The following is a 7,940-nucleotide window of genomic DNA, read 5'->3' as shown; positions in this document are numbered from 1 at the left end:
GGCCATTATGAATAACTGTATGGCAATAAATGGAAAATCTAGAAGAAATGGATAAATTTCTAAACACAAACAACCTACCAAGATTGAACCATGAAGAAATTCAAAAGCTGAATAACAAGTAATGAGATTGAAGTCATAGCAAAGTCTCCCAGGAAACAAAAGCTGGGACCCAATGGTTTAACTGCTGAATTCTACCAAACATTTAAAGAACTAAATACCAATTCTACTTAAACTATTTCACAAAATAGAAGAGAAGGAAATACTTCCAAACCCATTCTACAAGACCAGTATTACCATGATACCAAAACCAGACAAAGGCATGTCAAAAAAGGAAAACTACAGGCCAGTATCTCTGAATTCTAATGCAAAAATCCTCAACAAAATACTAGCAAACCAAATTTAACAATGCATTGAAAAGATCATTCATCATGACCACGTGGATTTATCCCAAGGATGCAAGGATGGCTCAATGTATGCAAATTCATCAATGTGATACATTATATCAACAGAAAGAAGGACAAAAACAATAGGTATTAGTCCCTTTTCATGCTGCTGATAAAGACATATCTGAGACTGGGAAGAAAAAGAGGTTTAATTGGACTTAGAGTTCCACATGTCTGTGGAGGCCTCAGAATCATGGTGGGAGGCAAAAGGCACTTCTTACATGGCAGCAGCAAGAGAAAATGAGAAAGAAGCAAAAGTGGAAACCCCTGATAAATCCATCAGGTCTCATAAGACTTACTCACTACCAGAAGATGGCATAGGAAAGACCAGCCCCCATGATTCAATTAATTCAGTTAAGTCCCTCCCACAACAGGTGGGAATTCTGGTACACACAGTTCAAGTTGAAATTTAGTGGGGACACAGACAAACCATATCATTCTGCCCCTAGCCCCTCCAAATCTCATGTCCTCACATTTCAAAACCAACCATGCCTTTCCAATAGTCCCCCTAAGTCTTAACTCATTTCAACATTAACCCAATAGTTCACAGTCCAAAGCCTCATCTGAGATAAGGCAAGTCCCTTCCACCTACCAACCTGTAAAATCAAAAGTAAAATAGTTACTTCCTAGATACAATGGGGGTACAGGTATTTGGTAAATATGGCCATTCCAAATGGGAGACAATGGCCAAAACAAAGGCGTTCCAGGTCCCATGCAAGTCCAAAATCCAGAGGGGCATTTTGGAACTTTAAAGCTCCAAATTGATCTCCTTTGACTCCATGTCTCACACCCAGGTTTCACTGATGCAAGAGGTGGGTTCCCATGGTCTTGGGCAGCTCTGTCCCTGTGGCTTTGCAGGGTACAGCATCCTTCCCAGCCGCTTTCACTGGCTGGCCCTGGGTGTTGATGGCTTTTCCAGGCATAAGCCTGAAGGTATCAGTGGATCTATTATTCTGGGGTCTGGAGGATAGTGGCCCTCTTCTCACAACTCCACTAGGCAACACCCCACTAGGGACTTTGTGTGGGGGCTCCCACCCCACATTTCCCATCTGCACTGCCCTAGCAGAGGTTCTCCATGAGGATCCTAGTCCTACAGCAAACTTTTACCTGGGCATTCAGGCATTTCCATACATCTTCTGAAATCTAGGCAGAGGTTTTCAAACCTCAATTATTGACTTCTGTGCACCCACAGGCTCAACACCACATAGAAGCTGCCAATGCTTGGGGCTTCCACCCTCTGAAGCCACAGCCCAAGCTGTACATTGGCACCTTTCAACCACAGTTGGAGCAGCTGGGATGCAGGACACAAAGTCCCTAGGCTGCTCACAGCATGGAGACACTGGGCCTGGCCCATGAAACCACTTTTTTCTCCTGGGCCTTTTTTCTCCTGTGATGGGGTCTCTGACATGGCCTGGAGACATTTTCCCATGGTCCATGGGATTACATGAAGCTCCTTGCTATTTATGCAAATTTCTGCAGCTGGCTTGAATTTCTCCCCAGAAAACTTTTTTTTTTTTCCCCCTATTTCATAGTCAGGCTGCAAATTTTCTGAACTTTTATGCTCTGGTTTTCTTTTAAAACTGAATGTCTTTACCAGCACCCAAGTCACTCCTTGAATGCTTTGCTGCTTAGAAATTGTTTCCACCAGATACCCTAAATCATCTATCAAGTTCAAAGTTCCACAAATCACTAGGGCAGGGGCAAAATCTCACCAGTCTCTTTGCCAAAATATAACAACAGTCACCTTTGCTCAAGTTCCCAATAAGTTCCTCATCTCCATCTCAGACCACCTCAGCCTAGATTATATTGTCCATATTGCTATCAGCATTTTGGGCAAAGCCATTCAACAAGTCTGTAGGAAGTTCCAAACTTTCCCACATTTTTCTGTCTTCTTAGCCCTTCTAATGAGTCCAACCTCTGACTGTTAACCAGTTCAAAGACACTTCCACATTTTCAGGTATGTTTTCAGCAATGCCCCCACTCTACTGGTACCAATTTACTGTATTTGTCTGTTTTCATGCTGCTGACAAAGACATACCTGAGACTGGGAATAAAAAGAGGTTTAATTGGACTTACAGTTCCACATGGGGGGGCCTCAGAAATCATGGCGAGGTGAAAAGCACTTCTTACATGGCAGCAGCAAGAGAGAATGAGGAAAATGAGCCAAAGCAGAAACCCCTGATAAACCCAACAGATCTTATTTATTATCTTAAGTCTTATTTAAGACTTACTATCTTAAGACTTATTTACTAACTTACATCTTATTTAAGACTGTCTTATTTAAGACTTATTTACTATCATGAGAATAGCAACGGAAAAATCCGACCCCTATGATTCAATTACCTCTCCCAGGTCCCACCCACAACATGTGGGAATTCCAGGAGATACAATTTAATTTGAGATTTGGTGGGGACATAGCCAAACCGTATTACCATATGATCATTTCAACTGATACCAAAAAATAAAATAAAATAAAATCGATAAGATTGAACACCTCTTCATGATTAAAAAACCCTTTAAAAACCAGGCACAAAAGAATCATACCTGAGCATAATAAAAGGCATATGTGACAAACCCGCAGCTAGTATTACACTGAATGGGGAAAAAATGAAAACCTCTCCTCTAAGATTTGTAACACGACAAGGTTGCCCACTTTTACCACTGTTATTTGATACAGTACTGGAAGGTCTAGCTAGAGCAGTCAGACATGAAAAAGAAATAAAAGGCATTCAAATTAAAAAGAAAGATGTCAAATTTTCCTTTTTTGCAGATAATATGATCTTGTACTTGGAAAACCCTAAAGACTCCACCAAACAACTATTAGAACTCAAAAAACAAATTCAGTCAAGTTGCAGGATACAAAATCAACATACAGAAGTCAGTAGCATTTCTATACACCAACAGCAAACAATGTGAAAAAGAAATTGTATGTACCTAAAGTAAAATAATTTTTTTTTAAATTCAAAAAAAAAAAAGAAATCAAGAAAGTAATCCCATTTACAATAGCTACAAATAAAATTAAGTACCTGGGAATTAACCAAAAAAGTAAAAGATCTCTATGATTAAAATTATAAAACACTGATTAAAGAAATTGAAGACACAAAAAAATTGAGATACTCCATGTTCACAAACTGGAAGAATCAATACTGTTAAAATATCCATATACCCAAAACAATCTATAGGTTCAATGCAATCTCTATCAAAATATCAATGATATTCTTCACTGAAGAGAAACAAAAAATTCTAAAATTTATATGGAATCACAAAATACTCAGAATAGCCAAAACTATGCCAAGAAAAAATATAAAATAGGAGGAATCACATTACCTGGCTTCAAATTATACTGCAAAACTATAGTAACCAAAACAATATTTTACGAGCATAAAAACAGTCACACAATGGAACAGAATAGATAACCCAGAAATAAATGCACACATCTATAGTGAACATATTTTCAACAAAGGTGCCAAAAACATACATTGGGGAAATGACAATCTCTTCAATAAATAATGGTGGGAAAACTGGATATCCATATGCAGAAGAACAAAACTAGACCCTGTCTCTCACCATACACAGACATCAAATCAAAATGGATTAGACTTAATCTAAAACCTCAGACTATAAAACCACGGCCACAGCAAAGGAAACAACAAAATGAAGAGAAAATCCACATAATGGGAGGAAATATTTGCAAACTACTCATCTGACAAAAAATTAATAACCATAATATAAAAATTAAAAATGGGGAAAACATCTGAATACACATTTCTCAATAGAAGACATACAAGTGGCAAACAGGCATATGAAAAAGTGTTCAACAGGGAGGCCGAGGCGGGTGGATCACGAGGTCGAGAGATCGAGACCATCCTGGTCAACATGGTGAGACCCCGTCTCTACTAAAAATACAAAAAATTAGCTGGGCATGGTGGCACGTGCCTGTAATCCCAGCTACTCGGGAGGCTGAGGCAGGAGAATTGCCTGAACCCAGGAGGCGGAGGTTGCGGTGAGCCGAGATCTCGCCATTGCACTCCAGCCTGGGTAACAAGAGCAAAACTCCATCTCAAAAAAAAAAAGAAAGAAAGAAAGAAAAAAAAGAAAAAGAAAAAGTGTTCAACATTATTGATCATCAGAGAGTTGCAAATCAAAACTACAACGCAACATCACCTCACCCCAGTCAAAATGGCTGTTATCCAAAAGACAGGCAATTATAAATGCTGGCAAAGATGTAGAAAAAATGGAACTCTCATATATTGTTGGTGGGAATGTAAATTAGTACAACCACTATGGCAAATAGTTTGGAGGTTCCTCGAAAAGCTAAAAATAGAGCTACCATATAATTCGGCAATGGCACTGGGTATACACCCAAAAGAAAGGAAACCAGTATATCAAAGGAACATCTGCACTCCCATGTTTGTTGCAGTACGGTTCACAATAGCCAAGATTTGGAAGCAACCAAGTGTCCATTAACAGATGAATGAATAAAGAAAAGTGATACATAAACGAAATGTAGCACTATTCAGCCATGAAAAAGAATGAGATCCTCTCATTTGCAACATGGATGGAACTGGGGATCATTGTGTTAAGTGAACTAAATCAGGCATAGAAAGACAAACTTTGCATGTTATCACTTATTTGTGGGAGCTAAAAATTAAAACAATTGAACTTACAGAGATAGAGAGTAGAAGATTCGTTACCAGAGGCTGGGAAGGGAGGTTAGGGGTATAGATGGGGAGTGGAGATGGTTAATGGGTCCAGAAAAATAGAAAGAATGAGTAAGACCCAGTATTTGATAATACAACAGGGTAACGAGAATCAATGATAATTTAATTGCACATTTTAAAAACAAAAAGAATATAATTGGATTGTTTTTAAGCCAAAGGACAAATGCTTCCAGTAATGGATATCCCACTTGCCCTAATGTGATTACTATACATTGCATGCCTGTATCAAATAGCTCATGTGCCCCATAAATGTACGCTTACTATGTACCCACAATCATTTGTTTTACATTTTAAAAGAAGGCAAAGGAAAAAGAGGATTCAAGAAGAAGAGTGGTCAACAGTGCCAGATGCTAAAATGTCAAGAAAATGAGCAAGGACCCTGTCCATTAGATGGAGAATAAGAGAGATAATCACTAGATTTAGGGTAGCTTCTGCAAGGTAAGTCCAGGTTTTAGTGGTCTGAGGAATGAAAGGTGAAGAAATGTAGGTAATAAATATAAAAATCTCTATCAAGAAGTTTACCTATGAAAGGAGACGAGATAGGCTCAAAGCTGAGAAAGATGCAGAATTTTCAATATAGGAAAGCTTTGGAATTTTTTTTTAAATTCTGCTAGAGAGGAGTCAATTACTCTCTTTTCATAATATCTCTTATTTCATCATTATAATACTCTAAAACTATATTTAATAATTCACAACTACTATGTTAATTACTGACAGTTAAAACCAAAAACAATAGAAACCTTATTCCTGCAGACTTGGGCAAGGGGAGCAAGAAATTAGATAATTTAATAAGAATACACAGAGCAGCATTTGCTCATAATTGCATGAATGAGGTTGACTTTTTATTCAGCACTTTAAACACAGGGCTGAAATATCTATGGGGTTTGAAACTCAGCTGAAATTCTGCACTAATCTCTATAATTGAAATTTAACAAATCACCCACTGGTCATGCGTAGAACTATTTCTTATTTTCCCCTCATTTGCATTTCTTTCTTTCCACCATTTTCTTTCTTTACATCTGCCATTTCTTTATCTTTTATTTATTGATGTGGGAAAGTTGTTCATTTCTGGTGCCTCAAATTCTACTACTATTCAGTTAAACATGCCTGAACATGTGCAGCATTAAAGGTAACAGATTTCGTGAGAGATAGAGCATTGTATTTGTCTTTGTAATTACAATCTAAACAAACTGAGTTTTTAGAGAATATCAGACAATGGGATTTAAATAAATAATATTCCCTTCATTAAATAAACTAAATTTTTTGTCATTTGCCATATTGAGTATATACTATATAAGGAACTCTATGTAGACAGCGAAGATTAAAAACTAAGTAAGATATAACCCCTGCCCTCCAGCAATGTGCTTCTTTCTCTACTCTGATATTCAGAGTAGAGAAAAGATAAAGGGAAACAGCGGGCATGAAAACAGGACCCTCAGAAGCTACCAAGAGAAATGTAAACCTAGTTTGGATTTCCTCATAATAGAAAAAATCCTTTCCCATATGCTTCTTTATAGTAAGAAAGAAAAATAAAATCCTTCAAACCACAAGTTTTTTTACTTTCCAATTTTCCATATAATCTTATATTCCTAAGTAATTTATCCTGTTTTTCAATATCTGTCAACAAATTCCTAAGAAAACAAAATGTATGGATTAAAGATTTAAATATAGGACCTAACACCATAAAAACCCTAGAAGAAAACCTAGGCAAAACCATTCAAGACATAGGCATAGGTAAGGACTTCATGACTAAAACACGAAAAGCATTGGCAACAAAAGCCAAAATAGACAAATGGGACCTAATTAAACTCCAGAGCTTCTGCACAGCAAAAGAAACAGTCATTAGAGTGAACCGGCAACCAACAGAATGGGAAAAATTTTGGCAATCTACCCATCTAACAAAGGGCTAATATCCAGAATCCACAAAGAACTAAAACAGATTTACAAGAAAAAAAACAAACAAACCCATTCGAAAGTGGGCAAAGGATATGAACAGACACTTTACAAAAGAAGACATACATAAGGCCAACAAACATATGAAAAAAATGCTCATCACCACTGGTCATTAGAGAAATGCAAATCAAAACCACATTGAGATACCATCTCATGCCAATTAGAATGGTGGTCATTAAAAAATCTGGAGAAAACAGACACTGGAGAGGATGTGGAGAAATAGGAACACTTTTACACTGTTGGTGAGAGTGTAAATTAGTTCAACCATTGTGGAAGACAGTGTGGCGATTCCTCAAGGACCTAGAAATAGAAATTCCATTTGACCCAGCAATCCCATTACTAGGTATATATCCAAAGGGCTATAAATTGTTCTCTCATAAAGACACATGCACACGTATGTTCATAGTGGCACTGTTTACAATAACAAAGACCTGGTACCAATCCAAATGCCCATCGATGATAGACTGGACAAGGAAAATTTGGCACATATACACCATGGAATACTATGCAGCCATAAAAAATGATGAGTTTGTGTCCTTTGTAGGGACATGGATGAATCTGGAAATCGTCATTCTCAGCAAACTGACACAAGAACAGAAAATCAAACACTGCTTGTTTTCACTCATAGGTGGGTGTTGAACAATGAGAACACATGGACACAGGGAGGGGAGCATCACACACTGGGGTCTGTTGGGGGACTAAGGGAGGGACAGCAGGAGGTAGGGAGTTGGGGAGGGATAACATGGGGAGAAATGCCAGATATAGGTGATGGGGAGTTGGAGGCAGCAAACCACATTGCCATGTATGTACCTATACAACAATC

This window comes from Callithrix jacchus, chromosome 4, assembly GCF_049354715.1.
Source record: "Callithrix jacchus isolate 240 chromosome 4, calJac240_pri, whole genome shotgun sequence".
In the NCBI taxonomy this organism is placed as follows: domain Eukaryota; kingdom Metazoa; phylum Chordata; class Mammalia; order Primates; family Cebidae; genus Callithrix; species Callithrix jacchus.
This window is presented reverse-complemented; position numbering follows the sequence as displayed.